Source organism: Pristiophorus japonicus, unplaced genomic scaffold (genome assembly GCF_044704955.1).
Source record: "Pristiophorus japonicus isolate sPriJap1 unplaced genomic scaffold, sPriJap1.hap1 HAP1_SCAFFOLD_313, whole genome shotgun sequence".
NCBI lineage: Eukaryota > Metazoa > Chordata > Chondrichthyes > Pristiophoridae > Pristiophorus > Pristiophorus japonicus.
This window is the reverse complement of record NW_027252922.1, coordinates 431,509-451,756: the sequence shown is the minus strand read 5'-3', so window position 1 is coordinate 451,756 and position 20,248 is coordinate 431,509. Positions and strand designations below refer to the sequence as shown.

Here is a 20,248-nt window from a genome sequence, read left to right as displayed (position 1 = left end):
TGTAGACCTGAACCCAGCCAGAGTCAGCACCTTCAAGGGAGGGGAACCAGTGAGTGCAGAACTGAACCTAATCAGAGTCAGCACCCTCAGGAGAGGAGAGATCAAAGAACGAGTGAGTGCAGAACCAAACACAGGGGAGGAGAGGGGAGCCAGTGAGTGTGGAACTGACCCCAGCCAGAATCACCACACTCGGGGGAGAGGAACCAGTGAGTGTAGAACTGAATTCAGCCACAGAGTCTACTTCTTTTGGAGAAGGAAGTGTACCAGTGAGTGTAGACCTGAACCCAGCCAGTATCTGTACATTCTGGGGAGGAGGGGGATGGAGAACCAGTGAGTGTAGACCTAAACCCAGCCTGAATTGGTGGTGAAAACTGTGTGTGGAGGAGAAACTGTCCAGAAATGTGCGATGGTTTGGATTTCAGCACAGCAGGAGGGACAATGTGTGGGACAGGGATTTACAGCTTTGGAAGAACGAGAGAGGAAAAAATGTTCCATGGAAACTAGATGTGTCTATTCTGAATTTCTGTCTTGTACTGACAGTGATGAGTTTTGTTATCTCCTTTTACAGCGTATTAGGAGGTGAGATTTTCAGACAAGAAGCACAAACCAAACATCGCATCAAGATCTGACAGGGGCAGTTGATTCATCAGGAGCTGAATATCATTGGCCTTTGAAAGTGGAAGGAGAAATGTTTGTCTGTTCTGTCTGTGGGAAAAGATTTCAATTATCATCCTGACTGGAAAGGTACCGAGACACACACACCCAAGTGAGTGTTCCAGTGCACTGACTGTGGAAAGAGCTCTAACCAGTTACACAGCCTGAAAAAACATCGCACCATTCAAAGCACAGAGAAACTGTAAATGTGTTGTGTGAGTGGGCGAGGCTTCAACTGATTGTCCAACCATGGATAGTCACAAGGATACCTGCACCACGGAGAAACCGTGGAAATGTGATGACTGTGGGAAGATATTCAGATCACCATCTGAGCTGGAAATGCATCGACGCTGTCACACTGGGGAGAGGCCGTTCACCTGCTCTGAGTGTGGGAAGGGATTCACTGCATCATCCGACCTGCTGAAACACCAACGTGTTCACACTGGGGAGAGACCATTCACCTGCTCTCAGTGTGGGAAGCGATTCACTGAGCAATCCAACCTACTGAAACACCAGCGAGTTCACACTGGGGAGAGGCCATTCGCCTGCTCAGAGTGTGGGAAAGGATTCACTCAGTCATCCACCCTGCTGAGACACCAGCGAGTTCACACTGGGGAGAGGCCGTTCACCTGTTCTGAATGTGGGAACGGATTCACTCAATCATCCACACTGCTGACACACCAGCGAGTTCACACTGGGGAGAGGCCATTCACCTGCTCAGTGTGTGGGAAGGGATTCACTCAGTCATCCACCCTGCTGAGACACCAGCGACTTCACAAGTGACTACAGGGGTGGGATTCTGCTGTTATTGCTGCTTTTCATCACATCCCGACTGAACCATGTTCATGTATCATTAAGTTGTTGAGGCCAATTCACTAAATATATTCAAAAAGGAGTTAGATGTAGTCCTTACTACTAGGGGGATCAAGGGGTATGGCGAGAAAGCAGGAATGGGGTACTGAAGTTGTATGTTCAGCCATTAACTCATTGAATGGCAGTGCAGGCTAAAAGGACCGAATGGCCTACTCCTGCACCTATTTTCTATGTTTCTATGTTTCATTCTGACATTTGGGGTTTATTTCTGCCGATGTTAATAACCCTATAACTGAGCTGGACTTTAATATTCTGGATATATTGCTGATTGTGTTCTTGGGGCTGCAGTGTCCACTTAAGAAATGCTGTGTGTTAGCTTTCCCCTTAATTCAGCAACTCTCAACAGAAATTTAGTTTGCAATTAAATTATGAACTTTTACTTTAATTCTAAATTGATCTTTGGTACAAAATCTACAATAGTGTGTCAAAGTTTCCACTAAATAAAATCTCCAATTAAAAAGAGCTTGCTGACAATTCTTACTGACTTGCACATTACACACAGTGGCCCCTCCATTATCCACCAGAAAGAAGGGGAATGGGAATTGGTGGGGAATCAGTGGTCCTAAATGTTGCCCCTCCCGTCTGGTGTAGCAATCCCCTTGGCACGGGAATAGAGACAAGTCCAGACCAAAACTGTGCGCAGTACTCCAGGTGTGGTCTTACCAACGCCCTGTACAGTTGTAGCAGGACTTCCCTACTTTTATACTCCACCCCACTTGCAATAAAGGCCAGCATTCCATTTGCCTTCCTGATTACTTGCTATACCTGCATGCTAACTTTTTGAGTTTCATATACAAGAACCTCCAGATCCCTCTGTACTACTGCATTTTGTAATTGTCCCCATTTAAATAATTATTTGCTTTTTTATTTTTTCTACCAACAGGGATAACCTGACATTTTACCACATTATAGTCCATCTGCCAGATTTTTGCCCACTCACAGAGCCTATCTATGTCACCTTGTAGATTCTTTGCGTCCTCCTCACAACCTATCTTTGTATCATCAGCAAATTTGACTATGTTACACTCAGCCCCTTCAGCCAAGTTATTTATATTAGTTGTAAATAGTTGAGTCCCCAGCACTGATCCCTGCGGCACCCCACTAGTTACAGTTTGCCAAGCTGAAAATGATTCATTTATCCTGACTCTCTGTTAGTTTTCTGTTAGTTTGCCAATCCTCTATCCATGCTGATATATTACCCCCAACCCCGTGAACTCTTAGTTTGTGAAGTAACCTTTTGTGTGGCACCATATGGAATGCTTTCTGGAAATCCAAATATATGACATCAACTGGTTCTCCTTTATCCACTTTGCTTGTTACATCCTCAAATAATTCCAGGAAATTTGTCAAACATGATTTCTCTTTCATGAAACCATGCTGACTCTGCTTGACTGCAATATAATTTGCTAAATGTCCTGCTACTACTTCCTTAATGATGGACTCCAGTATTTTCCGAATGACAGATGGTAGGCTAACTGGTCTATAGTTTCCTGCTTTCTGTCTCCTTCGTTTCTTAATTAGGGATGTTACATTTGCAGTTTTCCAGTCCGCTGGAATCTCTCCAGAATTCAGAGAATTTTGGTAGATTACAACCGATGCATCCACTATCTCTGCAGCCAGTTCTTTAAAGACCCTAGGATGCATGTCATCATGTCCAGGAGACTTGTCCATCTTTAGTCCCATTTGTTTGATTAGTACTTAATCTCTAGTGACAGTGACTGTTTTAAGTTACCTCCTTCCCCGCATTAGCTCCTTGATTATCAACTGTTGGGATGTTTTTAATAGCCTCTACCGTGAAGACCGATACAAAATATTTGTTCAAAGTCTCTGCCATTTCCGTGTTTCCCGTTATTAATTCTCCAGTCTCATCTTCTAAGGGACCAATGTTTATTTTAGCAACTCGTTTGCATTTTATATTCCTGTAGAAGCTCTTACTGTTTGTTTTTATATTTCTTGTTAGTTTGCTCTCATCTGCTATCTTCTCTGTCTTTATCATTTTTTAGTCGTCCTTTGCTGGTTTCTAAAAATTTCCCAATCCTCTGGCCTTCCACTGTCCTTTGCAACATTGTATGCCTTTTTTCAATTTGACACCATCCTTTACTTCCTTAGTTAGCCAGGGATGGTTCATCCTTCTCTTAGCATCTTTATTTCTCACTTGAATAAATCTTTGCTGAGAGTTATGTAATATCTCCTTAAATGTTTGCCATTTTGTTTCTACAGTCTTACCCTTGAACATATTTTCCCAGTCCACTTGGTGTCAGTGACAAGTGTCGATTTATATCACATGGGAGGAGATTGGTGTCAGTGACTGTGGGGTTGGGTCAAACTTCTTTGACCTGACCAGGGCCTTTGACACTGTTAAACGTGAGGGATTATGGAGTGTACTCTACAAATTCAGCTGTCCATATGCCCAATAGGAGACTCCCAAAGCAAGCGCTCTGCTCGGAGCTTCGACATGGCAAGGACAATGGGTGGGCGGGGCTTCAGGATGTCTGTCAGTTTGATTGGACACATATTTGTGCTCAGGTCAGTGGCCCCTGAAAGGGAGCCTTGTTGTGCTAACTTTTGTCTTGTGACCCTGGGCCAGCCCAGCTCACCCTATTGGGCCAGGCTGGGTTCACCCTATTGGGCCAGTCCGGGCTCACCCTATTGGGCCAGTCCGGGCTCTCCCTATTGGACCAGCCTGGGTTCACCCTATTGGGCCAGCACAAAAGGCCAATTATCCAGCAAAGAAATTAGCAGCTCATTGATTTTATTGTCACTCTGCGCTCAGCGGGTGCAGAACTGATCCCAACCTTGCAAACTGGAAATGCATTGTCACAGTCACACTGGGGAGAGGCCGTTCACCTGCTCTGAGTGTGAAAAGGGATTCACTACGTCATCCGACCTGCTGAGACAGCAGCGAGTTCACAAGTGACTGCAGGGGTTGGACTCTATTCTTATTACTGCTGTTAATCACATCCTGACTGAATCGTGTTCATTCTGTCAGTTGGTGTTTGTTTCTGCTGATGTTAATAACCCCTATAACTGGGCTGGAGTTTAATATTTTCATATTTCAAATAACACTGTGTGTCGATATTTGAAACCTCCAAAATAAGTGGAGACTAATTGATGTCCTGTTACTGACTGTTCCATTTTGGGCCTTTTTTCTTTTCTAACTCTGGATTATTTCAGTTCTCAGACCTTTGGTTACTCTCAGGGACAAGTCCCAGTTTCCCATACATTCCAGAGTGCCTCTCCTCGCCTTGGTATCCAGGGAAGGTGTCGGTAACATGCCCGGGATCACTAAACATAAAACCCAGCCCCTTCAGATGCTGGACTTAGCGTGTGTCTCATGGCACCTGTCTCACCTTTGATGTGTGAATGGAGCATCACGCCTGCAAACCTGGTTTCAATTTAAATTTTAATCCACTCAGAAAACATTTTTTTTTAAATACTTACATGTAAACCAATCACATCAAATAATTGGCAAAGATTTAGAGTTAGCAAGGTGAATAAGTAAACACATCACAGCCCAATAAACCAGCTCTATATTCACAGGAGAAAATCTGTTATCTAACTCCTCGAATGTCAGTTGGTGAGATGAGCGACTGAACCACTTACCATGTACAACAGCATCCATTCCCATTGTCCCCACGTGTGTGGGGGTGTAAGTGTGTGTGGGGGGGGTGGGTGCTGTGTGTGTGGGAGTGGGTATGTGTGGGTGTGGGGTGTTGTATGTGGGGATGCATCTGTGTGTGTGGGTGTCTGTGTATGTGGGGGGGTGCATCTGTGTGTGTGGAGAGGGCTGTGTGTGTGTGGGGGGTGGGTCGGTGTGTGTGTGGTGGGGTGTGTGCGGGGGGGGGTGTGGTTGTGTGTGTGTATGCATGTGTGTGAAGGTGTGTGTGTGGATGTGTGTGTGTGGGTGTATGTGGGGGGGGTTATGTGTGTTGGGGGGTTGCATGTGGGGGGTGCATCTGTGTGGGGATGGGTGTGTGTGTGGAGGGGGGTGTGTGTGGGGGGGTGGGGCTGTGTGTGTGGATGTGTATGTGGTGGGGCGGGGTGTGTGGGTGTGTGTGCATGTGAGAGTGTGGGTGGGTGGGTGTGTGTGTGGGGGGGGGTTTGGGGGGTGTGTGTGTGGAGAGGATGTGGGGGAGTGTGTGTGGGGGGGCTGTGTGTGTGGATGTGTGTGCGGGTATGTGTCTGTGTGTGGGGGGTGGCATGTGGGGGGTGCATCTGTGTGGGTGGGTGTGTGTATGCATGTGTGTGAAAGTGTGTGTGGGGGGTGTGTGCGTGTGGGGGGTGTTTGTGTGAGTGGGTGTGTGGGGGGTTTGTGTGGGTGTGGGGAGTGTGTGTGTGTGGGTGTGGATTGGGGGTGTAATGTGTGTGTGTGTGTGTGGGGTGGTGCAATTCCACAGACATTAGCTAACCTCTAGTGCCTCACCGTCAGTCAAATCAGTGAGTGCCGGCAGGATTTCCACTGTGGTAGGCATCACAGCCTCAAATCCTGTCCTCAAATGACATCCACACACTTCCCATTTGAGGTCACTGGATCGGTATGAAGAGCAGGGACACTGGCTGATTTTTACTCCATATTTAGCCCAGTGGTACTGAGGACAATTATAATCCCTGAACTGCTGCCTTGGCTGAGATCAACTCACAGCCCAGATCTAGGATCGAACTTGGGACCTTCCCAGTCAGTATTGCAGTGTTCTAAAATTTGGGGGTTCGGGGAGGGTTAGAACAGAATATTTTGAAACAAACTTGACTCCACCTTTAACCGAAACCTTTGTCACACTGCACAATTCTGAAATCTTTCCAAATTCTGCAAGGAAGTTAAATGGATCATCAAAAACAGTGAGACATTTTAGAAAGGCCCGAGTCACTGAAATAGACAGCTTTACAATCACTGCACAGTACAGAAGGGAGCGACTGTTAATGGGAGCTCTGTTAGTGAAGTCCTCCAACACCGCAAGATAAATTGGACTGTTCCTTTAACTATAAATAGGCAGAGAAAGGGGAGTTCCTGTCCCTTTAAATATCTGCCCATTCCCCCAGGCAGTGGGAGGAGGAACAGGGCGCGGTCTCTTTATATTCTGTCTCAGCAAGTGCCGCCGGATGGGCTGCCGCAGGGTCCTAAAGTCCACATAAATTAATAACATCGGGTGTAGCAGAACACCTGAAAAGAGCACACACAGTCTTTGCTATATATATATATTTGTGTGTGTGTGTCTGTGTAAGCAAAACACATCATTCGTAATGTTTGCTAGTCAATTCCACAGAGATAAATTATCATCTTCACCAATTATTTTCCAGCATTTTATTTCCATTTTATGTAAAATGTAATTGCAGAATATTTAATACCTTCAACATTTATTGATAACCCATTGTCTTGTGTAGTCTTGTTGAGAAAGTGATGTCACACTGACCATTCTGTTACCAAGGTGACCATGTCTGTCCGCAGTATTCAGTGGGAAAGGGGATTAAATCACACTGAGGATAATGAGCAGCCCTCCACCAGTCTCTGAGCTTTATTGTCCAGTGATCACCTCACCATCACACACAAGCTCCTGAGATTTACCCCCAGTGTGTGATGATTGGTGCCAGTGATGGTAAATGTGAAACTGTACCTATACCTGCCGTGAGGTTAATAAATCTCTCATTCTCTCACTGGTTGTGTCCTTCGTTTGGGAAGGAATGAAATGACTTGCAATTATCCAGCAAAATTTGGTCTATTTCTGTCTCCAGTTTTCTGACTGTTACTTTCACTGTTTCCTCCCCAACCACTTCCAATATTTGTGGATGTTGTTTAGTGCCGCAGTAACTAAAACATGGTTGAGGTTCAATAAACTGAGACAGGGTCTAGTGTAATATAAACAGAGACAGGGTCTAGTGTAATATAAACAGAGACAAGGTCTCGTGTAATATAAACACAGACAGGGCCTAGTGTAATATAAACAGAGACAGGGTGTAGTGCATTAATAACCGAGACAAGACCTAGTTTTACACTAGAAACAAGTCTTTAATAATTTAAAGTTTTTTTGCAAAAATAACTGAAAGAGGTGATAGTGTCACACTAACAGAAGCCGGGTCTACTTTAACAATATCAGAAACATACTCTATTGAATACAACAGAGACAAGATCTATAGTTATAATAATAGAGGTGTGCACTAGAACTGGAATAACAGGGGCAGGTTATTTTCCAATCATAGCAGAGGCCGGGTCTAGTGTAACAATTCCAGAGACAGGGGCCCATACAATAAGAGTGAAGACAGGGTCCAGAGTAATAACAGCAAATGCATGGCCCACTGTGAGAGTAACAAAGACAGTGTTTGATCCAATAATAACAGAGGCAGACTCAAGTGTTATACTGAACACAATGCTGGATCTAGTGTGATGGTCACACAGCCAGTATCTAGTGCAACAAAACAAAGATTGGGTCTCATCTAATAGTGTGTGCAAGTCAGGGCCTATTGCTATAACCTTATTCACCCATCATCCCTGTGCTCACTGACCTACATTGGCTCCCACTTAAGCAACGCCTCAATTTAAAAATTCTCATCCTTGGTTTCAAAACTCTCCATGGCCTCGCCCCTCCCTATCTCTGTAATCTCCTCCAGCCCCACAAACCTCTGAGTTCCATGCGCTCCTCCAAATCTGTCCTCTTGAACATCCCCGATTTTAATCGCTCCACCATTGGTGGCCGTGCCTTCAGCTGCCGAGGCTCCAAGTTTTGGAATTCCCCGAAACCTCTACCTCCTCTTTCAAGATTCTTTTTAAAATATACCTCTTCAATCAACCTTTTGGGAATCTGTCCTGATATCTTTCTCTGTGGCTCTATGTCAAAAATAGTTTTTTATTGATATCGATCTTGTTAAGCACTGTGAGAAGTTTCACTGAGTTAAAGGCGCTATATTAATGTAAGTTCTGGTTGTTTTGTTGTTGTAGCAAATACTTTGCCGAATGTCTAACAACAGAGTGAAGGCCCACTGCAGTATGAATGGGTGGGGTTAGTGTAATAACACAGGCACGGTCTAGTGTAATGGGAACAGGGAACAGAACATGTCAGCCTTGACTCAGTGGTAGCACTCTCGGCCCTGAGTCAGGAGGGTCGGGGTTCAAATCCCAATCCAGAAACCCGAGCACATAATCTAGGCCGAGTTTCTAGGTGCCAGTACAGAGGGAGTGCTGCACGGTCAGAGGTGCCGTCTTTCAGATCAGACATTGAACCGATGTCCTGTCTCGTCCCTAAGTTGGACATAAAAAATCCCATGGCCACAATTCTGAGGAAGAACAGGCCGAGTTCTCCACGGTGTCCTGCACAACGTGTATCCCTCAACTAACATCACTGAGAACGGATTATCTTGTCATCATTACATTGCTGTTTGTGGGATCTGGCTGTGCACAAACTGGCTGCTGCATTTCCTCCATTACAACTCCTCTCCAACCACCCCTTCACCCCTACTCTCCAAGCCCCCCCACCACCCTAACTCTCCAACCCCTCCTCATCTTCCATTCACTTCAATTGAAAAGAAATAGACAGGTCGTACCAGTGAGGATTTGAAACATATTTACAACAGATTCTAGATGTTCTTAGGGTCCCGATCTTTCTCTGTCACTCGAGGAATTAGATAACAGACTTTCTCCTGTGAATACAGAGCTGGTTTATTGGGCCTTGGTGTGGCTACATGTTCATCTTGTTGACTCTAAACCGTTGCCAATTATTTGATGTGATCTGTATACTTGTATGTATTTTTTTTTTAAATACACTTGGAGTGGATTCAAATTTAAATTGAACCCAGGTTTGCAGGCATGATGCTCCATTCACACATCGAAGGTGAGAGAGATGCTGTGGGGCACATACTAAGTCCAGTAGCTGAAAGTGATTAACAGACTGGGTTTTGTGTTTAGTGATCCCGGGCGTGTTACTGATACCTTCCCTGGATACCAAGGCTAGGAGAGGCACTCTGGAAGGTATGGGGAGCTGGGATTTGTCCCTGAATAACCAAAGGTCTGAGAACTGAACTAATCTAGAGTCAGAAAGGAGAAAAGGCTCAAAAATGGTGGTATAGTATTAGGCCGTCCCTCGTATCGAGGATGTCCCACTTCCACACCTAAAAGGGATGTTCACAGGTGTTTCAATGAAGGACCTGACATTCGAGGTGCCGAACTACATACTGAAGGGTGGAAGATGCCTGTGCATGGATTATTTTAATGTCAGGTGGCCGTTGCACACTAGCCAACCACGAGCTTTACAGAGCTAGGTCTTGATCCAGTGGCAAGGGTTAACCAAGATGACTGGAGACCAAGTTCTGCTGCACGGACCTAGTGTGCACGCATGCTCCGACTATCCACGGATCGCAGTGTGGGCTGGCCCGTGCTGCCCCTGGGCCCTCGCCTCTCCTGGGCCCCGAAACCTCGCTGCTGAGCCCCGATCTCTCACTGCTCCTGTGCCCTGATCAGAAACAGGACATCAATTAGTCTCCTCTTATCTTGGGGACATCAAATATCAACAGTGTTATTTGAAGTATCAAACTACTAAACTCCAGCCTAGTTGAAGGGTTATTAACATCAGCAGAAACAAACGCCAACTAACAGAATGAACACAGTTCATTAGGATGTGAATAACAGCAGCAACAACAGCAGAATCCAAACCCTGCAATCACTTGTGAACTCGCTGGTGTCTCAGCAGGTTGGATGACCGAATGAATCCCTTCCCACACACAGAGCAGATGAACGGCCTCTCCCCAGTGTGAACTCTCTGGTGTGTCAGTAGGTTGGATAACTGAGTGAATCCTTTCCCACAAATTGAGCAGGTGAATGGCCTCTCCCCAGTGTGAACTTGCTGGTGTCTCAGCACGGTGGGTGACTGAGTGAATCCATTCCTACACACTGGGCAGGTGAATGGCCTCTCCCCGGTGTGACTGCGTCGATGAGTTTCCAGCTCAGATGGGTAATTGAATCCCTTCCCACAGTCTCCGCATTCCCATGGTTTCTCCATGGTGCGGGTGTCCTTGTGGTCGAGGCTTCAACGATCAGTTGAAGCCTCGACCACACACATAGCACGTGTACAGTTTCTCCCCACTGTGAATGGTGCGATGTTTCTCAGGCTGTGTAACTGATTAAAGCTCTTTACACAGTCATTGCACTGGAACACTATCACTCGGGTGTGTGTGTCTCGGTGCTTTTCCAGTCACACTGATGTTTGAAATCTATTCCCACAGACAGAACAGATAAACATTTCTCCTACTTTGAAAGGCCGCAGATAGACAGGTCCTGATGAATCGCGTGACTCTGTCAGATCTTGATGTGATGTTTGGTTCACGTTTCCCGTCTGTAAATCCTGCCCTTCTAATACCTTATAAAAAGAGTTTACAAAGGTCAGCACAGGATAGAAATTGACAGGCAATCCTAGTCCAATCTAGGATTCCTAATCCTAGAGGAATATACTTTCCTCTCTTGTTCCCCCAAAGCTGTAAATCCCTGTCCCACTCACTCTCCCTCCCTGCTCGTGCTGAAATCCAAACCCAATCATAACATCTCCATCATTTCATTCCTCCATCCCCAGTTTTCTCCCTCCCTTTGCTCAGGTTGGGTTCAGTTCTACACCCGCTGCGTGCAGAGTGAGAATAAAATCAATGAGGCAATGATTTTCTCTCCTGGTCACTGGGACCCTGAAGCCCCGCCCACCCTCCGCTCCTGTACCAAGATGGCCGCGCATGCACTGTAGCCTGGGTCTGTCTCCGGGGAGAAAGTCACGAGCAAGGTGGCCACGCAGGAGCCATGATCCCTCCCTGTCCAACATGGCGGCCAGTTACCTGGAGCGACGGGGCCTATCACTCCGTTGCAAACTCGGGACCAGTGGGCTTTTATTCAGGACCTGAGGCCTTTACCGAGAGTTTATGAAGCTGCTCAGCCCACCCAGGGGTCCAATTACTCCCCTGCACCCACAAGCTCCTACCACATCGGGGAACCGTCTCTTCCGCCCGAGACCATCTCCACCACTGGCACTGCACATGCTCAGATACAGCCCAGTCCTGCCGTTGTCATTGATAGGGCACTTTCTACCGTGCGGGGGATTCTAGGTAACAATTCCTCCATTGAAAATCCTAATTGCTGAGCCAGACTGGGGAGGGCCAATCAGCCCAAGCATTAAACCACCTCATGGGCAAGGGCCACATAGTTCTGAGCATTCATCCACCCCAGGGTCCCGTAGACCCGAGAATTAAACCACCGCTGCCATACAGATATAGAATTTACAGCATAGAAACAGGTCATTCAGCCCAACTGGTCTGTGCCAGTGTTTATACTCCATACGAACCTCTTCTCACTCTCATGATCTTATCCCATCCTGTCCCCATATCCCTCTATTCCCTTCTCCCGCATGGATACATCAAGCCTCCCCTTAAATGCTATCTGCTTCAACCACTTCTTGTGGCAACAAGTTCCACATTCTCACCACCCTCTGAGTAAATAAATTGCTCCTAATTCTTTATTTGATCTGTCAGTGACTATCTTATGTTTCTATCTCCTTGTTCTGACTCAGCCATAAGTGGAAACAGTTGATCCACATCTACCCTATCAAACTCCTTCATATCTTTCTGGCCTTTTCTTAGTCTCCCCTTTTCCAGAGAAAGCCCAAGCCCCAGCCCGCTCAATCTTGCCTGCGAGTTGCATCCTCTCAATTCTGGTAACATTCTTGGAAAACTTTTCAGCATTTTCTCCAGTGCATCAATATCCTTTTATAGTGTGAAGCCCAGAACTACTCACAGTGCTCTAACTGCGTCTAACCAACGTTCAATATAGAGTAAATGTTACCTCTCTGCTTTTGTATTTGTATTCTGTTCTAGAAATTAGCCCAGTATTTTCTTTGCACTGTTTATGGCCTGTCCAAATTGTGTTGCTAATTTTTTGTGTCTTTTTTCCCAGGTCTTTTTATACCTCTCGTTCATTTAATTTCTTCCCTTCTAAGGAATAAGTGGTCTCCTTATTCCTTCTACCAAAATGAACCAGCTCACATTTCACAATGTTGAATTGCATTCCCCATTCCTCTGCCCACTTTGGAAGCCTGTTTATGTCTTCCTGTATTTTGGTGCATTCCCAACACTATTAGTAATACCATCCAATTTGGTGTCATCTTCAAATTCTGACACCATACTCGATGTTCTGAGTCTAAACCATGGTAAACAGCACTGGTCCCAGCAGCACAGATCCCTGTGGGACACCACTTCTCACTTTCCACCAGTCTGAGAAACGTCCTTAAACTTCTACACTCTGATTTCTGTTTTGTAGCAATCTTTCCATCCATTCTGCTACGTGAATATGTACTATGTAGAATATCGGACTGCTTGACCAACATCCAGCACTGGATGGGTAGAAATTTCCTCCAATTAAATATCGGGAAGACTGAAGCCATTGTCTTTGATTCATGCCACAACCTTCGGCCCTTTCCACTGATTTGATCTATCTTGCTGGCAACTGTCTGAGGCTGACCAAGTCTGTTCACAACCTTGGTGTGATATTTGATCACAAATTGTGCTTCCCGTCTCATATCCGTTCTATCACGAATACCGCCCTTCATAATATCGCCCGTCTCTGCCCTAACTCAACTTATCTGCTGCCGAAAGCCTCATCCATCACCTTTAGACTTGACTATTCCGATGCACTCCTGGCTGGCCTACCTAGTTCTACCCTCTATAAAGTTGAGGCCATTCAAAATTCGGTTGCCCGTGGTCCTAACTCTCACCAAGTCCCGTTCTCCCATCACTCCTGTGCTTTCTGACCTACATTGGCTCTCAGTTAAGCAACACATCAATTTCAAACTTCTCATCCTTGTTTTCAAATCCCTCCATGGGCTTGCTCCTCCAAAGCTTTGGAATCTCCTCCTGCCCTATAATCCCCCAGATTTCAATACTCCACCTATTCTGGCCTTTTGACCATCACCGATTTTAATTGCTCCACCATTGACGATCGCGCCTTCAGCTGCCTCAGTCCTAAGCTCTGGAATTCCCTACTTAAATCGTTTCACCTCTCCATTTAACTTCACTTTCCACCTATTAAGTGTTCTTTAAAACCTACCTAACATGAAGGCACAGCAAGCTATTAGAAAAGCAAATGATATGTTGGCCTTTAATACAAGAGGATTTGAGTACAAGAGTAAAGCCATCCGAATGCAATTATATCGGGCCCTGGGTAAGACCGCACCTGGAGTATTGTGTACAATTTTGGTCTCCTTACCTAAGGAAGGATACACTTGCCATAGAGGGAATATAATGAAGCATAGAAACATAGAAACTAGGAATGCACCGCCATTCAATAAGATCATGGCTGATCATTCACCTCAGTACCCCTTTTCTGCTTTCTCTCCAAATCCCTTGATCCCTTTAGCCATCAGGGCCATATCTAACTTCCTCTTGAATATATCTAACGAACTGGCATCAACAACTCTCTGCAGTAGAGAATTCCAGAGGTTAACACTCTCTGAGTGAAGAAGTTTCTCCTCATCTCGTTCCTAATTGGCTTACCCCTTATCCTTCGACTGTGTCCCCTGGTTCTGGACTTCCCAACATTGGAAACATTCTTCCTGCATCTAACCTGTCCAGTCCTGTCAGAATTTTATATGTTTCTGTGCGATTCCCTCTCATTCTTCTAAACTCCAGTGAATGCAGGCCCAGTCGATCCAGTCTCTCCTCATATGTCAGTCCCGCCATCCCAGGAATCAATCTGGTGAACCTTCGCTGCACTCCCTCAATAGCAAGAACGTCCTTGCTCAGATTAGGAGGACAAAAAACTGAACACAATATTCCAGGTGAGGCATCACCAAGGCCCTGTACAACTGCATTAAGACCTCCCTGCTCCTATACTCAAATACCCTAGCTATGAAGGCCAATATGTCATTTGCCTTCGTCTCCACCTGCTGTACCTGCATGCCAACTTTCAGTGACTAATGTACCATGACACCCAGGTCTCGTTGTACCTCCCATTTTCCTAATCTGCCGCCATTCAGATAATATTCTGCCTTCATGTTTTTGCCACCAAAGTGGATAACCTCACATTTATCCACATTATACTGCATCTGCCATGCATTTGGCCACTCACCTAACCTGTCCAAGTTACCCTGCAGCCTCGTAGCATCATCCTCACAGCTCACATCGCCACCCAGCTTAGTGTCATCTGTAAACTTGGAGATATTACACTCAATTCCTTCATATAAATCATTCATGTATATTGTAAATAGCTGGGGTCCCAGCACTGAGCCCTGTGGCACCCCACTAGTCACTGCCTGCCATTATGAGAAGGACCCATTTATCCCTACTCTCTGCTTCCTTTCTGCCAACCAGTTCTCTATCCACGTCAATACATTACCCCCAATACCATGTGCTTTAATTTTGCACACTAATCTCTTGTGTGGGACCTTGTCAAAAGTCTTTTGAAAGTCCAAATATACCACATCCACTGGTTCTCCCTTGTCCACTCTAGTAGTTACATCCTCAAAAAATTCTAGAAGATTTGTCAAGCATGATTTCCCTTTCATAAATCCATGCTGACTTGAACCAATCCTGTCAATGCTTTCCAAATGCGCTGCTATTTCATCTTTGATAATTGATTCCAATATTTTCCCCACTACTGATGTCAGGCTAACCGCTGTATAATTCCCCGTTTTCTCTCTCCCTCCTTTTTAAAAAAGTTGTCTTACATTAGCTACCCTCCAGTCCATAGGAACTGATCCAGAGTCGATAGACTGTTGGAAAATGATCACCAATGCATCCGCTATTTCTAGGGCCACTTCCTTAAGTACTCTGGGATGCAGACTATCAGGCTCTGGGGATTTATCAGCCTTCAATCGCATCAATTTCCCTAACACAATTTCCTGACTAATATGGATTTCCTTCAGTTCTTCCTTCTCACTAGACCCTCGGTTCCCTAGTGTTTCCGGAAGGTTATATGCTCATATGTGTCTTCTTTCATGAAACAGAACCAAAATATTTGTTCAATTGGTCTGCCATTTCCTTGTTCCCCATTATAAATCTACCTGAAGACTCGCCAGACTGATTCATGGGATAGGGGAATTTACCTATGAGGAGAGATTGAGTAGCCTCGGCTTATATTCTTACAGGGCTTGATCGGGTAGATGCAGGGAGGATGTTTCCCCTGGCTGGGGAGTCGAGAACCAGAGGTCACAGTCTCAGAATAAAGGGTCAGCCATTTAGGACTGAGATGAGGAGAAATTTCTTCACTCAGAGGGTGTTGAATCTTTGGAATTCTCTACCCCAGAGAGCTTTGGAACCTCAGTTGTTGAGTATATTGAAGACAGAGATCAATAGATTTTTGGATATTAAGTGAATCAATGGATATGGGGATAGTGGAGGAAAGTGGAGTTGAGGTAGAAGACCAGCCATGATCTTACTGAAAGGCAGAGCAGGCTCGAGGGGCCAAATGGCCTCTCCTGCTCCAATTTCTTATGTTCTCCTCGCCCAATCTCATGTGCCCTGACATCTCTTGGGCGTCAGGGTCCCAGTGACTAGCAGAGAAACAACAAATTAGAACCATAGAATGGTTACAGCACAAAGAAGGCCATTCGGCCCGTCGAGCCTATGCCGACTCTCAATTAGTCCCTCTTCCCCGCCTGTAAATTATTTTCCATCAGATATTTATCCAACTCCCTTTTGAAAGATAAGATTGAGTCTGCCTCCACCACCCTTTCAGGCTCTGCATTCCCGATCTGAACCACTCGCTGCATAAAAAAAGTTTTTTCTTAGGTCACCTTTGGTTCTTTTGTTAATCACCTTACTCTATATGTCTTCTGGTTCTCGACCCTTCTGCCAATGGGAACAGTTTCCCTCTAGCTACATGTCCAGACCCCTCATGATTTTGAAAACCTCGATCAAATCTCCTCTCCATCGTCTCAGCTTCAATGAGAACAATCCCAGCTTCTCCAGTCTATCCATGTAACTGAAGGCCCTCATTCCTGGAATCATTCTCATAAATCTTTTCTGGACCTTGTCTAAGGCCTTCACAGCCTTCCTAAAGTGTGGTGCCCAGAATTGGACACAAAACTCCAGTTGGGGGCCGAACCAGTGTTTTATACAGGTTCATCATAATTTCCACACTCATGTTCAGGATCTTGTAAGCCTTTTTAATTGCTTTCTCAAACTGCTTTGCCACCATTAACGATTTATGCACATTTACTCCCAGGTCTCTCTCTTCGTGCACCCCTTTCAGGATTGTACCATTTAGTTTATATGTCCTCTCCTCATTCTTTCTACCTCATCCATTATACTACTAGGTATATTCTATAGACCACCAAATAGTGGGAAAGATATGGGCTACAGGGAAAGGGCAGGGGAGTGGGCTGAGCTGAGAGTCGGCACGGGCTCGACGGGCTGAATGACCTTCTTCTGTGCTGTAACGATTCTATGATTCTAAAGGGCCATTAATGGCCTCTTTAAACATCGATTGAGACAGACAGACTTGCATTTATATAGCGCCTTTCATGATCACTGGACGTTCCAAAGTGCTTGCACCCAATTTTCAAGTGCAGTCACTGATATAAAGTGGGAAATGCGGCAGCCAATATCTACAATATAAGAATGACCAGATAATCTGTTTTAATGATGTTGATTGAGCGATGAATATTGGCCAGGGAACCAGGGATAACTCCCCTGCTCATCTTCAAAATTGTGTCATGGAATTTTTTACGTCCACCTGAGAGAGCAGAAAGGACCTTGGTTTAACGTCTCATCCGAAAGACGGCACATCCGACAGAGCAGCACTCCCTCAGCACTGCACTAGAGTGTCAGCCTAGATTTTGTGTTCAAGTCTCTGGAGTGTGACTTCAACCCACAACCTTCTGACTCAGGTGTGAGAGTGCTACCCACTGAGCCACGGCTGGCTCGAACACACACAGGAGGGGAGGAAAGAGGAAAAGACCAACACATATTCCAATATTTGAACGAAAGCTAGCCTGTGGGACCCACCAACTGAATCATATCTATATCCTCTCAGCTGGTGAATAGTGTGTTGGGACAAAGAGATGCTCAAGAAACCAGAGGGCTTTCTTGACTGTTTCTATCCTCCCACCCAATATCATGTTGCTTTCTCAAAAGTTGCTCTATTTTTATTTTAAAACAGATTAATTTTTTTTCGGGGGGGGTTTGGAAATAGCCAAACAACCCATCACCAGAAACTTAAAAAATGTTGTCTCTTGTCGCCCTTTCCCAGCACTGGGGTAGTGAAGCTGAGTTTCAGGCCCAGCTGCCGCACAGATTGGTTGAAATGACGAACAGTAATGGTAGCTACGGTACCCACAAACCCCCGCGCTACACAAAGCGCTCCGGCCCCCGCGCTGAGTTGTGGCTGACACCGCGCAAGCGCCCCCTGCACCCGCGACAACACAACACACACACAAGCGCCCGGCCCGTGCCGCGCATGCTCGGTACAAACACCACCCGAGAGCCCGGATCACCGGCGGAAAGTGAATTTTATGAGGGTTTTTAAAAATAAATAACGGAGTGAAGCGCGGGCGGGGAAATAAATAAAATACAAACCGCAGAGTCCGAGCCCCCCCCGACACCGAGTCCGAGCACAGAGTGATCATAGTACTTTGCTTATAATTATTTGTGTGCTGCCCCATTGAATAATATCTGCCGGAACTCACATTGCAATCCAGTTACAGTTCCATGTTGTGAGTGTGTGGGTGTGTCTGGTACGGTGGGTGTGACAGTCACTGTGTGTGTGTGAGTGGCACTGATGTATAGTTCCAGTATCTGACACACGAATCGGAATGTTCAACTACTTACAATTATAGAATCCCACAACACAAATGGCCCATTGTGTCTGTGCGGCTCTTTGAAAGAGCTTTCCAATTAGTCCCACTCCTCTTTCCCCACAGCCTTGCATTTATTTCCTTTTCAAGTGTATTTCCAATTCCCTTTTTAAAATTACTATGGAATCTGCTTGCTCCACGCTGTCATTCATGCATTCCTGATCATCACAAGTCATTGTGGAACATCATCAACATTGGCAGTCCCTCGGAATCGAGGAAGACTTGCTTCCACTCTTAGAATGAGTCCTTAGGTGGCTGAATAGTCCAATACGAGAACCACAGTCCCTGTCACAGTCGTTAAGGGTAAGGGAGGGTGCGACAGGTTTGCTGCATGTTCTTTCCGCTGCCTGCGCTTGTCTTCTGCATGTAATCGGCAATGAGACTTAAGGCACTCCGCGCCCTCCCAGATGCATTTCCTCCACTTAGGGCGGTCTTTGGCCAGGGACTCCCAAGTGTCAGTGGGGATGTTGCACTTTATCAGGGAGGCTTTGAGGGTGTCCTTGTAGCATTTCCTCCGTCCACCTTTGGCTCATTTGCCATGAAGGAGTTCCAAGTAGAGCACTTGCTTTCGGAGTCTCGTGTCTGGCATGCAGACAATGTGGCCTACTTAGCGGAGCTGATCAAGTGTGGTCAGTGCTTCACTGCTGGCCTGGACGAGGACACTGATGTTGGTGTGCCTGTCCTACCAGGGAATTTGTAGGATCTTGCGGAGGCATCGTTGGTGGTATTTCTCCAGCGACTTGAGGTGTCGACTGTACATGGTCCATGTCTCTGAGCCAACAGAGACCCAACAGAGGGACCTTGGAATGCATGTCCACAGATCCCCAAAGATAGCAGGACAGGTAGATAAGGTTGTTAAGAAGGCATATGGAATACTTGCCTTCATTCACTGAGGCATTGAATACAAGAGCAGGGAGATTACGCTTGAACTGCATAAAGCACGAGTTATGCCACAGCTGGAGTACTGCGTACAGTTCTGGTCACCACATTACAGGAAAGATGTGACTGCACTAGAGAGGGTGCAGAGGAGATTTACGAGGATGTTGCCTGGACTGGAGAATTTTAGCTATGACAAAAGATTCAATCGGCTGGGGGTTGTTTACTTTGGAACAGAGGAGACTGATGGAGACCATATTGAGGTGTATCGAATTATGAAGGGTCTAGATAGAGTGAATATGAAGGGCCTATTTCCCTTAGAGGGGTCAACAATCAGGGGGCGTAGATTTAAATCAATTCCTAGCAGGTTTAGAGAGGATTTGAGTGGGAAATGCTTCACCCAGAGGGTGGTGGGGATCTGGAACTCACTGCCTGAAACGGTGGTAGAGGCAGAAACTCTCATCACATTTAAAAATACTTGAATATGTATTTGAAGCGGCGTAGCCTTTAAACCTATGTACCAAGAGCTGGAGCGTGGGATTAGGCTGGATAGCGCTTTGTCGGCCGGCAAGGACACGATGGGCTGAATGGCCTCCTGCCGTGCTGTACATTTGAGATTCACTGTTAAAACCAATCCCTACGCTCCTTCAAGATTTGTGTATGTGACCCCCAGGTCTCTGTTCCTGCACCCCATTTAAAATTGTACCATTTAGTTTATATTGCCTCTCCTCATTCTTTCTTCCAAAATGCATCACTTCACACGTCTGTTTTAAATTTTATCCACCCTGTATCTGCTCATTTCACCAGCCTGTCGATGACCTCCTGAAGTCTTTTACTAACCTCCTCACTGTTTGTGTTTTATTTATTTCAGGAGGAAGCTTGTCGGAAGAGTAGGTAGGACATGTTCTTTACTGAAACTCTGCAGTTTGGTAAAGTGTTTATGGTCAATTTATAACATCAACTGTGTAATATTTACAGGATTAGTGAGGACTATCTCAAGCTGTCAGTAGCAGATGACACCCTGCCTATCAGAAAGTTCA

The 20,248-nt window shown here is 45.8% G+C and overlaps 1 protein-coding gene and 2 pseudogenes across 1 annotated transcript in view; 2 read left to right on the top strand and 1 right to left on the bottom strand.

The window, feature by feature from the left end:
* Positions 1 to 1,924, top strand: part of LOC139249437 (zinc finger protein 16-like) — a 30,503-nt pseudogene extending 28,579 nt beyond the window's left edge.
* LOC139249438 (zinc finger protein 271-like) overlaps positions 1 to 20,248 on the top strand; it is a 210,979-nt gene that overhangs the window by 48,542 nt on the left and 142,189 nt on the right. The window lies entirely within an intron of this gene.
* Positions 9,985 to 18,508, bottom strand: LOC139249436 (gastrula zinc finger protein XlCGF7.1-like; annotated as a pseudogene).